This window comes from Solanum pennellii, chromosome 5 (genome assembly GCF_001406875.1).
Source record: "Solanum pennellii chromosome 5, SPENNV200".
Lineage (NCBI taxonomy): Eukaryota > Viridiplantae > Streptophyta > Magnoliopsida > Solanales > Solanaceae > Solanum > Solanum pennellii.
In genome coordinates, this window is record NC_028641.1 from 66,721,099 (window position 1) to 66,741,265 (window position 20,167).

General features: G+C 33.5%; 1 long non-coding RNA gene across 1 annotated transcript; it reads right to left on the bottom strand.

Moving 5' to 3' along the window:
- Nucleotides 1-769: 769 nt before the first annotated feature.
- Nucleotides 770-19,910, bottom strand: LOC114077362. The gene is made up of 3 exons (XR_003578671.1): nucleotides 18,996-19,910; nucleotides 1,698-1,788; nucleotides 770-1,072 (listed from the first exon to the last, which is right to left on the bottom strand). It is a non-coding gene; the product is annotated as an uncharacterized LOC114077362 (long non-coding RNA).
- Between the last annotated feature and the right edge of the window lie 257 nt (nucleotides 19,911-20,167).

Here is a 20,167-nt window from a genome sequence, read left to right on the forward strand (position 1 = left end):
ATATAATTCACAATGTAGTAATCTAGGAGTTTTGTTTATAGGGGGGTTTGTTCTCTCAATAATTTTAATATTTTTCATTTATAATAGTTTTTATCAATGATATTATGTTTTCTATATAAATTTTTGTCGTCTGATTTATCAATCATATGATATGCAATTGTAAGTTTCCGCATGACGCCCCATTCACCTTTCATAACTCAAAAAGTGGTATTAAAGCATATGTTCAATGATCTAATGGAACAGGTTATAGACAGGTTTAACTTAACGTGGTTTCAAACCAGTTTGCCTATAAAGAAGATTTATCGTATTTTCAAAATTCATGTTGCTACATCTTTGAAAATAAAAATAAAATATTTTAAAACCATTTTTAAGCCATATATTTTAAACTTTATTTTAACCATGAAAAACAACAGTGATAAAGACTATGTGAAGAACGAAGATTATCATGCATGTGAGGAAGGTAGATCAAGTTTTTTCAAGATGATTCAGTCAAAGAGGGAGATTTGTTATGGTTTTGCCCTGATATTTTTCCTTATTATTTGGGGCTTATTTTTTTCTTAAAGAAAATTCAAAGTATTACCATAAATTCTTGAACTTTTACTAAAAGGAAAATATAATAATCTCTTTATTTGGTTTATTCTTTCCTTAGAAAAAAAGTGTGAAGATCTATAAATAATCGATCCCTATTCTCATAGCACAACACAATATAATCCATGATGTAGTCATGTAGAAGTTTTATGAAATTACACCACCAACATCTAACCACAAATAATCCAGGCACTTCATCAAGGTGAATTAATATAATTATTCAAGTATTCAAGGCACAATCTATACCACAAACCAACAACATTTTTATTTTACCCCTAGTTATCGTCAAAACACTTATTCACCATTTACAAGAGAAAAAATATATGAAACCCTTCATTAGTTTTAATTACTCAAAATCACATAATGACGTAAAAGGTCCAATACACTTAACAAAGATTCAAGAGGTCCACTTGCCTTAAAAGAGAGTGAAATCAATTTGGTACTTGGGCCTTCCCTTTATGATAAGTCTCCAAATCTCCCAAATCTAATCAAATATATTATCTCAATAAAAATCTTGAACAACATCTGTAAAGTTGTTCTTGAAAACAAGGTTAGAAACGACCCAAAACTCAATCCCCAAGGCTAAAGGTAAAATAATAGAAAATGATATAACCTAAATATTTTGAAACTCAAAAGTGACATTGTAACGGAAAAAAATTAGCATCATGCTCAAAACTCTAATTTACTTAAAACACAAAGTCACGAGAAAAGCCCTAATACATGGGTCTGAAACCCCGACTCGAATATGAAAAATAGATTTAAAGATAGCTTACTCATGCTTACGAAAGTTCAAAATGAAATTTCATCAAAAACAAAGTTAAAATCGACGTACCTTGAAATCCTCAACTTATCAAACTTTGACTTTACCCAAAAAAAACTCAAATTCTAAAGTTTATACGCGGTTAATATGATAAAACTAATTGATGAATCAACACGTTATGCCAAGATCAATTTACCTATAAACATAAGGATCTTAAATATACACTTTTCATTAAAAAAAAAGTCTAAATCAATGAACTCCAATTTCCCCCTAAAAAATACACCAATAAGGAAAGAAAACCATATGCAAAAATCATGAGATAATGGCAAAATGAAGATTGCTTACCAACCTCCATATTATATCGAGAAGAACGTCACAAAAATCACTCTATTCCAAGCTCTAGAACTCCTAATGTGCTCAAAATACCAAATGAACATAGTCTGAAATTTTAAATAACTGAACATCAATATTTAAACCCTAAAGAAATGACATAGTTATGTTTTCTAAATGTATTAAATAATCACACGGACCTGCTCGATCATTCAGAATTCAAGTCCGTGCTCGTTTACCTATTCAAATATATTTTATGCTCTATAAATAATTATTTCATATATCATGATAAAAGTCTAATCCCGACTTAGTAAAAATGCACCAAACACTGCTAATCAATACTATAATTCATGCTCAAACTTTTAGAAGTTTCAAAATAGTGTTTTGATCGCTAAAACTAATAACAAACCTTATAGTTGCTACAAATTGTTGAAACAACGTTAAAGCACTCAAAAAGCTTAGAAACTCACTAGAAACTCATTTGGAACCTCCTAAACACAAACCAAATATGCTATAAGATTGGAAATGATATTTCGGACTCAATGAAATCATCAAAATACCAAAACATGGTCATCTTGATACAATATTTACCAAATTCAACTTTAACTTAGATATATTAATTTCTAAAGAAAGACAAGAAACTCATCCAAAAGCTTCGGAAACTTTACCAAACCTTCAACTAGATCAAAGATCATCATTTTAACCTAGTGAAATCATCAAAACTTGAAAATGACCTTTTCAACCTCAAACATTAGCTTAAGTCAAACTTTAATCTTAACTTTCTCTTCATCTCGTCCAATGGCTCAAAATCAAACGAAAAACCCTGGGACCCAAACCAATCATTCATTAAGACCAAAAACCGTATTCTAGAGCCAACAGAATTGTCGAAATGCCATTGCGTGATTGCAATCACCAAATACTGGCTATGCTCAAATATCTTATTCTTTAACTTTCAGAATTAAAAAAATATAGAAAAAACCCCCATCTAAGTACCTCGACCTAAGTCAATAGTCCTAATAACTCAAAAGTCACGTTCGGAGCAGAAGGAACTAACAAAATTTCGTTACCAAACTAAAAACTTCAAATGTCGAATTAAGATCATCTTTCCTACATAAAAGCTTCTAAAAGTCCAAACTATCAAAACTCTCAACTTTACGATCCTGTTTAAATCAGTTCCCAAAATCTTATCAAACACGATTTAGCCAACTAAAAGGGGGATATGGTAAGTTCCCAAAAAAATTCAAAAATGACCTTTGAATCATTACTCGTGATTAAAGCTAAAAATATGAATCGAGCAACTGATAACTGAACTGAATGTTGTCTAACTAAATATCTATATCAAAACTATTTATAATTGGTGGCCTTATACCATAAATCATACTTAGATAAAAATATTATTGAGTTTTACTGAATTGGGAAGTTTTTTATAATCAACATTCACCATGTGAGTTCACGATGTCGAACCTCTGAGATAATTTGAAGATGAGATTTATACCTTATCAGGGTATTGAACTTGATAAACTAGGGATCAAAAATTGTAACACCCAAATTTTCAAACTATGACCTTTGTCATTCTTTAAATGCATATAGACTCTAAATCCTATAATTTTTAATGTTGGATCGGTATTTAAAAATTTTTCTTTCTTTGGAAAGATCTTTCGATGTGAACGAAGATCATAAGGTATTCCTTGAGTATTAAGATTCTATGGCCTAATACAACTAAAATTAAAGGTTGTGAAGTCTTTGTTCCAATACCTTCGACCATCTAAGTTATATTCCAAAAGTTATGCTCATTTTATTAAGCACCACAGATTTTGTGTGATCCGCCGCGTGAAGTAGAAATCAGTCACTCGGCCACATCGGCAAATTAGTGTAACTCAAAAAGCCGCACAATGTAGGCTCAAGCTGCACCATCGCACACATGCTCTTAAATTGTTTAAGTCTTCTCTTTCTTTCATATTTTAGAAGGGGTGTTTTAGTCCTTTCCTCAAACCATAACCCTAATCCATGACTATCAAGTTCCTCCGAAAGTCATATTCTAGGAGATTTGATAAGTTACGAAAAATACTTCTCCTTCTCTTCCACAACACTTCAAGAAGTAATATCTAAGGTTAATTCTCAAGGTCCCATTCTTTAGTTCTTCATCAAAAGGTATGTTTGAACACTCATAACTTCAAACTACTTATATAAGATTCATATTATATTTTATTATTCCTTTTTTCTATATAATGAACTAAGGTAAGAGTTGAAAGATGATTTCATGAAAATTGATTACAAATGCTCCTCTGTTGTTAATTATGAAAAATTACTTTAATATGATTTCAGAATTAGATTGTTGGTTTTGAATTAGTGAATTTCCTCATATGATTTGAAAAGGGTTTTGCCTATAATAATGGATTTGAGAATTTTTTTAGTCTTTCAAAAGCTTTGGTTTAAATAATGAACAAAGGCTAATTTTCCATCGCGGTTAAATGTTAATGATTTTACATTTAATATGTAGTTTTATAACTTCGAAAGACTTGGATGTTGGCATTGAATGGAAATTTTAACATAAATTAGTCTCTGATTTTCAAAGGACGGGTTAAGAGTTTTAAATGGCTAACTATGAAAATGACATGGTTACAATGGCTTGCAAGTCTTGGTATGACGATATGAATGGGAATATGCCTTATTCGGATATATCTTAATAAACAGAAACTTGTAAAGATTTTAATTAGAGGCTTAAAGAGAGTTTGGTAGTTATCACCGAGAAGGTGTAAAATCCTTGTGACTCATCATCCAATGCGCAGGGGCGGATCTAGGAAGGCCTAAGGGGTATCCTGGGACACAGCTTTGTCGGAAAATTTTGTTATATATAGTGAAAACATTTTGAGGTTGTTCTCAAGGGAAAGGCTCCGACATTGTGATTTAGAGCACGTGAGATCGAGCTAAAGGTAGACTATGAATTCCATTCTCTTAGATTGAGGTTGAATGTGTAATTACATGTTGATTAGAGGGAATTGGGGGCGTGTACCTAGTTTTTCTTATTTACTTTTCTTGATAGCATGTTTTAGGACTTGAGTAGCTCTATTTTAGGTGTAGTACCACACTAGTCGGGGATTATGTGTTTAGTTCTAGTTTGGTGAGTTGACTTGGATGTTGTTATTATGGTATAATTAAGTATGCATGGCCTTATTCTAGGACTAGACTAGTTTTTGCCTTAGACCAGCGATACTTGCAATATTTAGGACTTTTACTTCTCCAACATCGTTTTAGACAGTTTAACTCATTATAAACTGAAGTTGCAGACTTAAGTCTAATAGAATGAGCCTTATTTTAAGCGTTGATTCAGTTTTTAAAATTTTCTATTCACTCTTCCTATTTCTACGGCCCATTGCGATAGTAGAGGCTTTATGCTTTGTTGGGTGACTCAAGATTGTAGTCGTGTACGACGAGAGCCTTTTATCAATTCCTTGGGTTAAATGTTATTCCACTGTAGTTTGGGTTATAGATGATACATGATACTTCGATGTTCTTATTGGTTCCCACATGTTTACTCTTGCTAACTGGGCTAGTGCCTTTAGGATCTTACTATCTGCTAGGCGATGGTCTTATTGTAACCTGAGTTTAGTCTTGCTAGCTAGGTCACCGCCCCTGTGATTTTATTATCTTGTTGGGTTATGCTCTTATCGGTGCCTCCAAATTACTCTTCTTAGCTGGGCTGATGCCCATGGGAGTTCATTTTCTAGTTAGTTTCACGGCACATGCGTTGCACGTGTGTATTTTATCTATAGTATACAATGTTATAAAATACAGTAAACATTACCAAGTTAAAGTTTTTTAGTAAATAATTATAATTGAATATATTGTCAAAGAGTTACTTACATTTTGTATATCAAAATGACCTGATATCATTGAAATATTTAAAAATGAATTCAAAGTTTATATATTGGACAAAGTAACATTTCTTTAGTAGTAGTATTTCTTAAGTCACTGAATTTTATAAACAAATCTAATCCACAAAATAATAAAAAATAACCCATTTAAAAAATGTGGCCAATAGTCTTTCCTCTTGAGGTTATGAACATAAATGATGTACATCATTTAAGTACAAATTTTGTCTTAAATATGCATACTTGAAATCCAATATGTGCATGACACTAATAAGGATTACCATAAGTATTTCAATATTTTATCCTAATATGTAGTAGATCTTTTACAAAATATTTCTCCCTATTGACCCAATTTATATGACTTACTTTCCTTTTTAGTCTGTCCCAAAAAGAATGATATACTTCTATATTTAGTAATTATTTAACTATAAAATGTCTATTTTACCCTTAATGAAATTATTTACAGCCACTCAAATTTCTATCATTCATTTTGGACCACAAGTTTAAAAAGTCTTCCTTTCTTTCTTAAACTCTGTGTCGAGTCAAACTACCTTATATAAAATGGGAAGGAGAGAGTATTACTCAATTAATATTTGAGTGCGACTATCATAGAGAGGTAATTTTACCCAACAACGTGTACTTTGTTATTAATGATGGTTAAATACAAGTTTTTGTGAGTCGATGATCGAAAATTATTGTAGGATCTCAATTTGAGGTAAATTCGAGTTATTCTAGGCTGTCATAACTTGTTTTTGTGCTGTAAATTTTGAATTGTTGTATGTTGGCTCTCTTGACTGCTCGGGGCCCCCTATTGTGTTCCATTGTGGAACACACATGATTCCCATTTGATTCAAAATTTGTCCTATTTTCATTCATGTGTATTTGGTGTTGAAATGACTGTATTGGCATTGTGATCCTATTTTTGGAAGTGTGACAACACTCTGAGGCCGTTCACAAGGGAAAGGCTCTGACATTGTGATTTTAGAGAACTCGAGATCAGCCTAAAGGTTGATTATGACTTCCCTTCTCTTAGGTTGAGGTTGAATGTGCAATTACATGTTGATTAGAGTTTATTAGGGGCGGGTAGCTAGTTTTTCTTATTTGCTTTTCTTTATACCATGTTATAGGACTTGATTGGCTCTATTTTGGACGTAGTACCATGCTAGTCTGGGATTATGTGGTTAGTTCTATTTTTGTGAGTTGACTTGGATATTGTTATTATGGTATAATTAAGCATGATTGGCCTTAATTTATGAATTGACTAGTTTTTGCCTTAGACATGCAATACTTGTTGTCTTTAGGACTTATTTGTTCTCCGACGTTAGCTTAAATGAAGTTTTGATTTGTGGTCATTTTTTTCGATATGATCTCGCATGAAAAATTTAATTGTACCATTAAGTCAAAATATCAAATTTTGTAGAGTAGCATATCTCATTTGTATATACGAGATTCTGAACGAATTTGAAATACCCTTTCAGAGTTTTTCAAGTTGCCAAACTAACTGACATGCATCCGTTTGTGCAAGCCAATTTTGGTTTTCACTTTATCAAGTTATAGGCCGTGTTTGCAGAGACCGCGAGATTTGGTCACCGCCTTTGCAGGGTCCAGGCCACATTTGAAAAGGGTTAAGCTCTGGCCTTCGCTTTTGCGGGAACCCAACCGCTTTCGGAGTCCCTTAGCTTCTCTTGCCTTCGCGTTCAAAGGACTCTTTCCACATTTCCAAAGGTTAAAATTCTTGGTCTTTGCATTTGTGGCCTCTAAGTTGCATTATAAAAGAGAAAAACGCAAGGCACTTTTAGGTACCAACTTCCATCAGCAATTATACTATCAATTTGACTCCATTTTCGGTGGTTTTAAGTCTTATAATCATTAACTGTTGGGGATATGTGTGTGGATGGTTGGAACTATTGTAGGGTCTCCATTCTAGGTAAATTCGAGTTATTGTAGGCTGACATGACTTGTTTTTTGCTCTAAATTTTGAGTTTTTGTATTTTGGTTATCTTGCTGCTCTGATCCTCGAATTGTGTTCCATTATGGAACACAAATTCAAGGTAATATTTTAGGCATTGTGACAAAGTCAAACAGTGAATTCAGATTCAGGTCCCATGATTCCCATTTGATTCAAAAGTTGGACCATTTTCATTTATGTGTCTTTGGTGTTTAAATAACCGTATTGATGTTGTAATCTTATTTTTTAATAGCGTGAGAACATTCTGAGGTCGTTCCCAAGGGAAAGGCTCCGACATTGTGATTTAGAGCACGCAAGACCGACCTAAAGGTAGACTACAAATAACATTCTCTTAGATTGAGGTTGAATGTGTAATTACATGTGGAGAAGGAATTGGGGGGGCGTACCTAGTTTTTCTTATTTACTTTTCTTGATTACATGTTTTAGGACTTGACTATCTCTATTTTAGGTGTGGTATCGTGCTAGTCGGGGATTATGTGTTAAGTTCTATTTTAGTGAATTGACTTGGATGTTGTTATTATGGTATAATTAAGTATGCTTGGCCTTATTCTAGGACTGTTTTTGCCTTAGACCAGCGATACTTGTGGTATTTAGGACTTATACTTCTCCAATTGCGTTTTAGACGGTTTAACTCATTATACATTGAAGTAGCAAACTTAAGTTTGATAGAATGAGCCTTAGTTTAGGCTTTGATTCAGCTTTTCAAAGTATCTATTCACTCTTCCTATTTCTACGACCTAGTGCGATACTAGAGGTTTTATGCTTTGTTGGGTGACTCAAGATTGGAGTCGTGCAGGCCGAGACCTTTTATCGATTCATTGGGTTAAATGTTGTTCCACTATAGTTTGGGTTATAGATGATACATGATACTTCGATGTTCTTATTGGTTCCCACATCTTTACTCTTGCTTACTGGACTAGTGCCATTGGGAGCTTACTATCAGCTAGGCGATGGTCTTATTGGTACACTTAGTTTAGTATTGCAAGCTAGGTCAGAACCCCTATGATTTTATTATCTTGTTGGGTGATGCACTTATCGGTGCCTCCAAGTTACTCTTCATTAATGGGCTATTGCCCGTGGGAGTGTATTTTCTGGTTAGCCGGCCCTAGGGTTTACTTTTTCTAGTTGGGCTGGTGCCCCTGCAGTAACCCATTATTGCGTACTTGTAGTTTGAGGTGGTTACTTGGGGATTGATGTACGGATTACATTTAATGGATCTAGATTCACTTTACTTCGCTCTTATAGTTTAGTTGTATTTAGTCTTTATTTCTTGAACCCTTGTGTATTTTTCTTTAAATATCACTTTGACCTTTATTGGTGTCTAGATTCATCTTTTCAATTTTTTCTACCATCCTTGCCCAATTTAACTATGATGCCTACTGGTACATTTACTACACTATGCATGTATTTTGTGCCTGCAACAATTTTTGGATCAGAGATTAAAGTGAGCACTTCGTGTCTGGACTTGCCTTTATATTTAATATTTTTGAAAATTTTCCATTCTTTTGGAAAAGAAAATATAGTATTTCTATTATTAAATCTATATGTAATTATACTTGCTAAAATTGGTAATCTAATGCACTTCAGCCTCAAAAGAAATGGTCTCTTCACTAACTTTAAATTTCCGACATGAACTTCAAATTTCCTTTTTTATTTGTTAATCTCTAACTAGTTATTAACCCATAGGACAAAGATTTCTTTATAAATGATATCGGCGAATCAAGAAAATTCCAGTGAAACTGTTTCATTTCATAGAAGTTCATTCTTATTCTTACGAAGCAAATTGTTGTGGTTAATAAGGACTAAAAATGAATTTTAGAAAGTTAAAATTACCTGCTATCGGGGACAAGCAGTGTTGCAACGTCCTGCTCCTGTAGTAGCGCTAGCGTAGCGCCGGGGTCGATCAAGGGCATGGGTGTGCGCTGGTTAGAGAGGTAGGGTTTGAGAGAAAAGGGAAATTAATCATCATTTCTTTTCTAAAACAAGTGATAATTTATAGACCACGGGATGTCGATATCTTTTAATATAATTATCTATATTTACAAATATTTAATAAATACCGACATCATGAAGTCGATTAGATTTAAATAAAACAATTATTGAAATATACTAGCCTCTTGAAGTCGGTGTTTATTAAGTTATTTTAATATACACTGGCCTCTTTAGGTCTATTTTGTTAATTAAAGTTATATATATGTGTGTGTGTGTGTGTGTGTTTACATAATTTCAATTAATAAAATAAACCTAAAGAGGTTAGTGTATATTAAAATAAATTAATTAACACCGACCTCAAAAGGCTATTATATTTTAATTATCATTTTAATTAAATCTAATCGACTTCATGATGTAAGTATTATTAAATATTTGTCAAAATAGATAATTATATTAAAAGATACAAACATCCCGTGGTCGGTAAATTATCACTTGTTTTAAAAAAAGAAATGATGATTAATTTCCCTTTTCTCTCAAACCTACCTCCCTCACCAGCGCACACCCATGCCCTTGATCGACCCCGGCGCCAAGGTAGTGTTGCAGCAGCAGCAGGACGTTGCAACACTTTGGTCACCGACAGCAGGTAATTTGAACTTTCAAAAATTTATTTAAGTCCTTATTTATCGCATATCTATTTGTTTCGTAAGAATAAGAATGAACTTCTATGAAATGAAAAAGTTTCACGGGAATTGTCTTCATCCTCGGATATCATTTAGAAAGAAATCTTTGTCCTATGGGAATGATAACTAGTTAGAGATTAACAAATAAAAGAGGAAATCTGAAGTTAGTGTCGGAAATTTGAAGTTAGTGAAGAGACCATTTCTTTTGAGGTTGAAGTAAATTAGAATTACAACCTTTAGCAAGTATAACTATATATTGATTTAAAAATAGAAAAATAAAATATTTTCTTTTCCAAAAGAATGGAAAATTTTCAAAAATATTAAATATAAAGACAAGTCCAGACACGAACTACTCACTTTAACATCTGATCCAAAAGTTGTTGCAGGCACGAAATACATGCATATGTAGTATAACTACCAAAGAAAAAGTACCCAGTAGGCATCATAGTTTAATTGAGTAAGTATCGATGGTAGAAAAAAATGAAAAGATAAAATCTAGACACCAATAAAGTCAAAGTGGAATTTCAAGAAAAAACCACACAAGGGTACAAGAAATAAAACCTAATATAGCTAAATGAAACCTAATTGGACCCCATAAGCCCAAAAGGTACACTCGTGCGCAGGTTTAAGTAAAATTTTAATGAACCTCCATAAATTTGACATGTACACAAAATAGCTAAACTACAAGAGCGAAGTAAAGTGAATCTAGATCCATTAGATGTAATCCGGACATCAATCCCCAAGTAACCACCTCAAACCATAAGTACTCAATAATGGGTTCACCCATCTAAACAATAAACTCCCAGGGCACCAGCCCAACTAAAAAAATAAACCCTAGGTCCGGCTAACTAGAAATTACACTCCCATGGGCATCAGTCCAGCTAGAAGAGTAACTCGGAGGCCCCGATAAGAGCATCTCCCAACAAGATTATCGAATCACACGGGCTATGACCTAGCTAGCAAGACTAATCTCAGGGTACCAATAAGACCATCGCCTAGCAGATAGTAAGCTCCCAAGGGCACTAGCCCAGTGAGCAAGAGTAAATATGTGGGAACCAATAATAACATCGAAGTATCATGAATCATCTATAACCCAAACTACAATGGAACAACATTTAACCTAAGGAATCGATAAAAGACTCTCGGCTTGCACGACTCCAATCTTGAGTCACCCAACAAAGCATAAAACCTCAAGTATGGCAATGGGTCGTTGAAATAGGATGAGTTAATAGAAACTTTGAAAAACTGAATCAACGCCTAAACTAAGGCTCATTCTGTTAGACTTAAGTCTGCTGCTTGAGTTTAAAATGAGTTAAACCGTTTAAAACAACGCCGGAGAAGTAAAAAACCTAAATACCACAATATCGCTAGTCTAAGGCAAAGTCTAGTCTAGTCATAGAATAAGGCCAAGCATACTTAATTATACCATAATAACAACATCCAAGTCAATTCACTAAAATAGAACTAAACAAATAATCCCCGACAAGCACGGTACCACACCTAAAATAGAGCTAGTCAAGTCCTAAAACATGCTATCAAGAAAAGTAAACAAGAAAAACTAGTTACGCCCTCCCCCCCCCCCCCCCCAATTCCCTCTAATCAACATGTAATTACACATTCAACCTCAATCTAAGAGAATGGAATTCGTAGTCTACCTTTAGGTTCATCTTGCATACTCTAAATCACAATGTTGGAGCCTTTCCCTTGGGAATGGCCTCAGAATGTACTCACGCTATCAAAAAATAAGATCACAACATCAATACGATTATTTAAACACCAAAGACACATGAATGAAAATGGGCTAACTTTTGAATCAAATGGGAATCATGGGACTCAAATCCGAATTTACTATTTGACTTTGTCAAAATGTCTAAAATATTACCTTGAATTTGTGTTCCAAAATGAAATACAATTCGAGGCTTAGAGAAGCAAGACAACCAACTTACAACAATTCAAAATTTAGAGCACAAAAACAAGTCATGACAGCCTACAATAACTCGAATTTACCTCGAATGGAGAGCCTTCAATAGTTCCAATCATCCACAAACATATCCCCAACAGTTTATGATTACAAGACTACAAACCACAGAAAATGGAGTCAAATTGATAGTACAATTGTTGATGGAAGTTGGTACTAAAAGGTGCCTTGAGTTTTGCTCTTTTCTAATTCAATTTTGAGGTGCCGCAAATGCAAAGAACGAGAAGTTTAACCTTTGCAAATGTGGAAAGAGTCGTTTGAATGCGAAGGTAATAGAAGTTAAGGTCCTGCGAATGAGGTCGAGTCCCTGCGAAAGCGAAGGCCAGAGCCTAACCCTTTTCAAACGTGGCCTGGACCCCACTAAGTTTGTGACCAATTCTCGTGGTCTATGCCAACACGGACCACGACTTGAGAAAGTGAAGACCAAATTTGGCTTGCACCAATGGATGCATGTCATCTAGTTTTGGCAACTTGAAAAACTCTGACGGGGCATTTCGAATTCGTGCAGAATCTCGTATATACAAACGAGAGATGCTACCCTACCAAATTTGATATTTTGGACTTGATGGTACAATAATGTGAGATCATATCGACAAAAAGTGGCCCCAAATCAAAACGCAATTTAAGCCAACATCTACATTGGGACTCGAAATAAGCCCGAGATCCTCTAGATTCACACAAAGGTTCGTTCAAGAGAAAATTTGATATTTTAGAGCTAACCACACTAATGGAGTTCTCATCGGAGCACGTTTACGAATAATGTTGACCAACGTCAAATTTTAGGCCTTAACTTGAAAGTTAAAACGCTTAATTGTACAAACTCGCATCAGAAGCCTTGTTAGCCGTGCCAAACATGTTACTGGATTATGAGGTCATCTTTCTGACTTTTTGATCGAAAATGACTATTCAAGTTTCAAAATCTCCTGAACATAGAAATTCACATAAGAACCAAACACAATACTAACTAGGTGACTGACATGATAGTCTCAACATGTCATAAATGACTCGAGGTCACCATAAAAATGCTATAAATGATGAATAGATGAAACAAGCACAAAAATTACCTAGAGAATCATTACAATACTAATATTGACTCATTATAAAAGGAATAAAAAGTTAATTATTTTCCTGGACAATGCAACGGAAAGTTGTGCTACTTGAACGATGGAAAAGATTGTTTCAATTATGACCCGATGAAAAGTTTTGCTTGTTGTGTTTAGATAAATCTTTCTTTGTTATTTTCTACTTGAATATTTCTTCTATTTTTAGTTGCTCCTAACCCTTAATACACAAGATTTATAAAAATGCGACAATGAAAAATTAATGTCAATAGTCGTTCTATGAAAAGCAAAGAGGATCATGGTTTCATAAACACATTGATTCGACAAGAAATATTTAATTTTTTTTTCTTTCATTGATTAATGTAGTTTGTGTTTGATAGCATGTGATTACATTGTCAGCTAGTAAAAGAAATAAAATGAATCCTAGGAGAATTGTGCGTTCTCAATTGATTATTTTTTCAGTGATATCAGAGCTTATGATTTACTTATTTCCTAGTCACAATCTTCTTCCTCAAAAATCAATATTGCGGGAGACATAGTTATTACTTTTTGATTTATACAAAACAACACAATAAATTAAACTGTTGTTGAAGCATGATTTATTTGGCTTTGAATTTTTTCCAACATGTGTAGTTTACTAAATTAAGAGAAAATTAGTTTTTTAGTTATTTAGTTTAGTGATTCAAGTAATTAATGGATCTATTTAAAAATAAAAAACAAATGAGACCATTAAAAGATGTTATTGTTTGAAGAACTACAGTAATTGAGGTGAACTCCTGATGATTAGAATAGAAAAGGAAGAAGAAAAAGTAAAAGATGAAGAAGATGATCTTGAGAATCAGAGTATTCTATATTCATTAGAATTTAATCCATTGTTTAAATGAGCTGATCAGTACAACTTATATAGGTGTTTGGACCACTATAATCCTAACTAACTATTAACTAATTTAACAAACTCCTAACCGATTAGTTAATCCTATAGTTATATCTAATTACACATAGACCCTTTAGGACTTTAAGTAACTCCTTCTTCAACACTCCCCCTCATGTTAGGTACTTTAAACCCTCAAGTTAGGAATCTAGTTAGTTTAAATCATTCCTTGAATAACTTTTTTCCAATGAAAAATGACAACCTATTTCAATGTGTTTAGTCCTTTAATGGTACACTGGAATTGCAACTATTTGCATTGCAACCTTGCTATTACTATACACCTTGACGGGAAGGGTAACACCAATACCAAGTTCCTTTATTAGCCAAACTATCCAAACTATCTCTTCCATGGTGGAAACTAAGCTTCTGTATTCTGCTTCAGCTAAGCTCTTGGAGAATGTTGTTTGTTTCTTCGACTTCCAAATGATGAGAGAATCTCCCATTTTTATTGCATGACAGTAGGTTGTTATCACATTGTTCTTATTAATGGATAGTAAGACCCCTTGGCCTGGTTGATTCTGAACGCAAATGAGCTATCATGTCTAGTCATGGTAATATATAGAAGTTTACCGATGAGTCTTTGATTATATCGTTGATCAACAATAGGTTCTGCTTGATTAGTGCCTTTGAAAACATGATCACCATACTCCGTAGTTGTTAACTTCACATTAATATCCATAGGAGTTATAGCAGGCTTTACCGCTCCAAGGCCAGTTTCAGAAATCAATTATAATGCATACTTCCTTTGCTGCATTAGAATTCCTTCCTTGGACCTAGGAAATTCAATGGCAAGAAAATACCTTAACTCTCCCAAGTCCTTCATTTTGAATGCTTTCTGTAATGCATCTTTGGTTTCTTCAATATAGACTAAGACAATGGTTATACCTTTTGTGCTCCTTTTAGTTGAGAGAGAATGATCATATTGACTTTGTTGAAAATGCCTATGTGCTTGTTTTAACCCATACAATGATTTCTTGAGCCTGCATAGTGCCTAATTATCCCATGACTCTGAAATCCTTGAGGTGAATCCATGTAAATCTCATTAAACAAATCACCTTGTAGAAAGACATTAAAAACATCCATTTGATGAAAGAAGATACCTATTACTCAATGTATGAACACATTGGGTTGGGGTTTTATTTTTACATGTGGTGCCATTGTCTATGTGACATTATTTCCTATAAGTTGGTGTACTTGCATGATATATAGAATCATTGGTGTTATAAGTTTTTAATTTTACTAAAAAATCATATATGTGTTATGTAATTTTTATTGTTAATATTCAATTTAAGTAATTCTAAACAATTGTTCCTGAATTGATTATCTTAGATTCTTTTTCACATTTGAATTTTGATCATGATTGAAAACACAGTGCACATTTGACTATAGATCTAATGTTAAACAAACTTTCATATAATTTGTTATTTTAAGGATTAATATGTGTATGAATTTTTTACTCCAATAAATACACGTAAATATCTCAAAATAGTTAATATATTTTTATCAGTATGTCAACTGTTATGAGAATATTGATCTCCAAACATAAGTGAAAAGCTAAACAGAAGGCTCTAAAGGTTGTAGATGTGTCTATGATACCTCATAATATATTTCCAAATTAATGCAGTTTTTTGTTAAAAGCAATCTAATATTATTCCATTTGTGGAAAAAATAAAATTTTATTTGGGTATTTTTCTAATTCTTCGATTTGTGCAACTTTTGTTCATAATCTTTTTCTCTAAATGAAAAATTGGATCTAAGGGAAAAGACATGCATCTTTCTATGATATTCAGAAGATTTTAGGGGTTTTGTTCTCATAGGTACAATTTTCGACTATGCATTTATAATGTAATTTGTGCTCGATTGCATGTGATTACGTTGTCGACTAGTAAAACAAATAGAATGGATCTTGGAAGAGTGGTGTGTACATTATTCATTTATTTTTCAACTTCTTATTTTACTTTTATATTTATGAGCTTATATATTATAGCTTTATACTACACATCAAGATTCAATCTATTATCTGCGTAGAATTTTGATTTTCCCCCTTTGTTAGTTGCTTTGCATTTAAAGTTCTATTTTTTAAAAACATATATTGTGTACAGTATCACATTGGATATTGGCCTACGACACTAAACTATTCTAGAAATACAAAGGTAGTCGAAAGATCGAAAAAGGGAGTTGGACAATCAATCTTAAAAAATTTCTTAGAGTTACATTGTTTACTTTTGAAATTTTATTATGCCTTTGTCCACCATTTCATCCATTATTTTTGTTAGTATTATTTTTATATAACTTAAAATTCTAGTTTATATTTTCTAATACTTTGTAGGATTTATTAGTTGTTGTGGAAATATATTTTTCATAAGGAGAAGATGGAAGCACGTTTTGATGAGCGCGAGAAGGACTGCCTATTGATTAATGGAAAGAGTCCTTTCTTTACTATAATGATTGAAGAAGGTTTCTTAGAAGTTATGTTAAAGTGTGGTTCTTTGTATATGCTTGTTTCTTCAACTTAGTTTAAACTAATTATCTACTTGTTTGTGTGAAATTTTGAGCAACCCTATATGTTTTATTAACGGAAAGAAAATATTTGTATGAGTTTTAGGTTTTTGGGCTTGTTTAGAGTCACCACTTAATTTTTGAGAAAAATCAAGAAAAACTTAGTTTTCAAAAGATTTAAACAGAAACCGATTGAAAACCTTAAGGGGGTTCGGGAAATCTTATTTATATTTTAGGAAGGTTTATATGGCACCTAAAATATTCACTAACTCGCGATTATCCGACAACTAACTTATTTGGCTAACAATTTAACTTTATCTGAATTAAGAAATTTAATTGGAATTTGCTAAAATGAATATTAGCCTACTATCTAAGTGAGCTCTTTTTAACTCGTAAAATTTATTTATTATTATTTAAATCCATTTAATTATTATCAATTTAGCTGAATCATTTAAAACAAAGTAATGTCTTGCGGGGGATTCAAGTTTTTAACCCTAAGATCAACGACAAAAATAACAAAACATATAAGCAATAAAGTAAAAGAGGGAGACAGAGCGAGTTGGGTCCAAATTCGGTTTCTGTCCGCCTAGACCGATATTTGGACCCATTTTCACTTTTGATCCTTAGGCCCATTGTACCTGTTCTAAGAACTAGCAAAATAATAATAAGTGAACTTTACAAGGCTTAGGCCTAAAAATAACAAAATACCACTTTCAAAAATAAAAATTTTGGACTCTTTGGCCCAATTTATGGCTTGACTCGATAGAAAATATATAACTGAGCCTACAAGGCCCATCCCAACAAAATGCGGGAAGAAGGAACCTTCAAAGACTCGGAGAAGGTAGTTCATACATGGAAAAGGATAAAGCAAGATGGAAAGTAGAAATGGAACATACTTTAAAATTTTGTGATATAACTAACACATATAAGAGTGAAATAACGTAAAAATACATAAAATCAATTTGCTACACCAATGTTATACAAAAGTGACAAAGAAATGCACATTTCATTAGAGTTTTCTTGACATGGACTTAGTCTAGCTTTACAAGACAAGATAAGGTTAAATGAAGGTGGCATCAAATAACAAAAATAAGCTAGGGCGGAGGGGGCAGTGATCACATAGGATAAAAGGCATACATATTTGTTGATCGACAATAATGAACAATTAACAATTTAGACAAAAACGAGCTACTGGAATGTGGACTTTGAATAACTCAAACATGCAAGTTGTGGCTATGGGCTTAAAATCATGCTACTGTTTTGTTAAAATATAAGACAACCAAATGATATAACTACAACTATTATTGTTATTATTTCAAAACAGAACTTGACGCTACGAAGAGGCTTAGCAACAGAGATACGTACTATCAGGGTGTGTTAAGATGCAAAGAAAATCCAAACTAAACATCCTGAGGAAGTTAAAATTTAAGTCAAAGGGTGGTCTAGAAACACAAAGAGACGTTAAAAGGACAGATTGGTGGTATCTAGAAACTAAACACAGTAGCAATAGTCATCACTTTAACGTATTGAATATGAGCATATGCAGAACGAGTATTTTTATGGCATAAAAAATGACAAATGATTCTATACAGCTTGAGAGGATAGTACTGTAAATGCAATGCAACTCTTATCATCTCAAAAAAAAAACCTTAGCATATCTTTAAAGCATATATATGTATATACAAACAAGGAAATGAGACTAACGCAATTTTAGAATCACTTAGCTTAGAGTTAGACTGCACAGACCATCAATAAACTATGGGAGCATGTTAAAAGAAAGAAAGAATAAACAAGATCACTAGATTCAACCTCAAGTTCTTTGATAATGAACACAATGAGTATAGTCAAACCTTTTCAACTAACCAGAGAAATATCTAACATATAAAATAGGAAGAGGTGCGTAAAAATCAGAACATGGGTCTTATATCAAAGAAAAAAAATTTCAATCATAAGAGAACTGTAATATTTGACACGAATCTATCTATATACTGATATGTAAGGAGAAGTTAATTAAGGCAAGCTTGAAAAGATGAAAACAACAATGTAGTAATATTTTTCTATACACTCAGAATACGTAATGTAACATGATCATGAATACCAATTAAAGAAGATCAAATAATGACGAAACAATAAGGACTTAAGACGAGCATAACAAACCGTGAATTCCATGAAGACACAAGCAACAATATAGGCTCCAGATGAGCATTAAGCCATCTCAAAAATGAAAATAAACAACAATAATGGTTCATTAAACAAATTCTACTGTTAATTTGCAGCACACGATGAGTCAGAAGATATGAAATCCCCCCCCCCTCATTTTATCATGTAAACAGCTTCATACTTTCAAGAACAACACATTAAGGGCCAGGGATGGTTGAGGAGAAATGAATATTACCTTTAGAGGGGCAGCATAGTTGTGACAACAACGAGTAAGGAAATAGCGAACTCAACACCCAAAGGATAATTTCGTGAACGTCAAACTCCGACACGAACAACGAACCAAGATGTCTGAATCGACTTTGAATCCCAGAACCCTTTAAGAACTTCAAACTAAAAGACTATTTTTGATTTTCCTGGAGAATGAACTTTAAACAATTCTTTCACTGTCCCGCTACTCTTTCACTATTTTCTCAGCTTTCTGCCTCAAAAAGTTCGACTGAAGTCTTCAAAAAATAAAATCCCCTCCCCTTTCAGTGAACAAGGAAAAGACGTTATATAGGGGACGGTTGGATTTGGGGTGGGGGTGGGGGGGAACGGATAAAAATCGGGTGAAAGGGGGCCCAATTCCAATTTGAATTCGCAAAACCATTCACCAAAAAGGATGAACAACTTTCTCTGAAATTTGAAACCTTCCGAAACGGGAAAGCGGGATGGACGATTGGGATCGATTGAGCGTCCTTGATGAGCGAGGTGGCTTCATCTCACAGTCACAAGGACGATTCCTGTATGCCTCTTCTGCTACTGCGACTGCGAGGACGAAAGCGACACGGGAGGAAGAAGACAAAGAGCATACTGCGCGTTGCTGTACGCGTTTTTCTACTGCTGCTTTCCCTGTATTGCACCGTCTATCGCCGTGAAAGTAGGAGGCGTCTTTTACTGCTGGGACTATTGTGGTTCTGGGTTTCCCCTTTTGACGCCGCTTGATCGCGTCTGGAACTTCACGTGGTTTCTGGCTGGGTCGGGTCTGGGGATTAACTGGGAGTGGGCTGGAAGAATTATTTCTGCGTTGGGCCGGCTTAAAATTGGAGGAGAGACCCAAATTTAGTCCCAAGGTTTGGAAGAAAGTGGGATGGGAAAGTTTAAGAGAATTGGTCAATTTGGTATTTAAAAAAAAAAAAAGAATGGCCCAAATTTTGGTATAAGCTGAGATAAGTTAAACTGAAATCAGGAAATAACTTAAGCAATTATGAATTCGGGCAAGCTAATTAAACTTAATCAAAATTGGATAAGAACTCGTGAGTTCGGCAAAAATTTAAATAAGACAAATTAGTATTAATTACTTAACGAGTTTCTTAATTTAAATGAAATAAAATATTAACTTAATTATAAACTAAACAAAATTGAAAT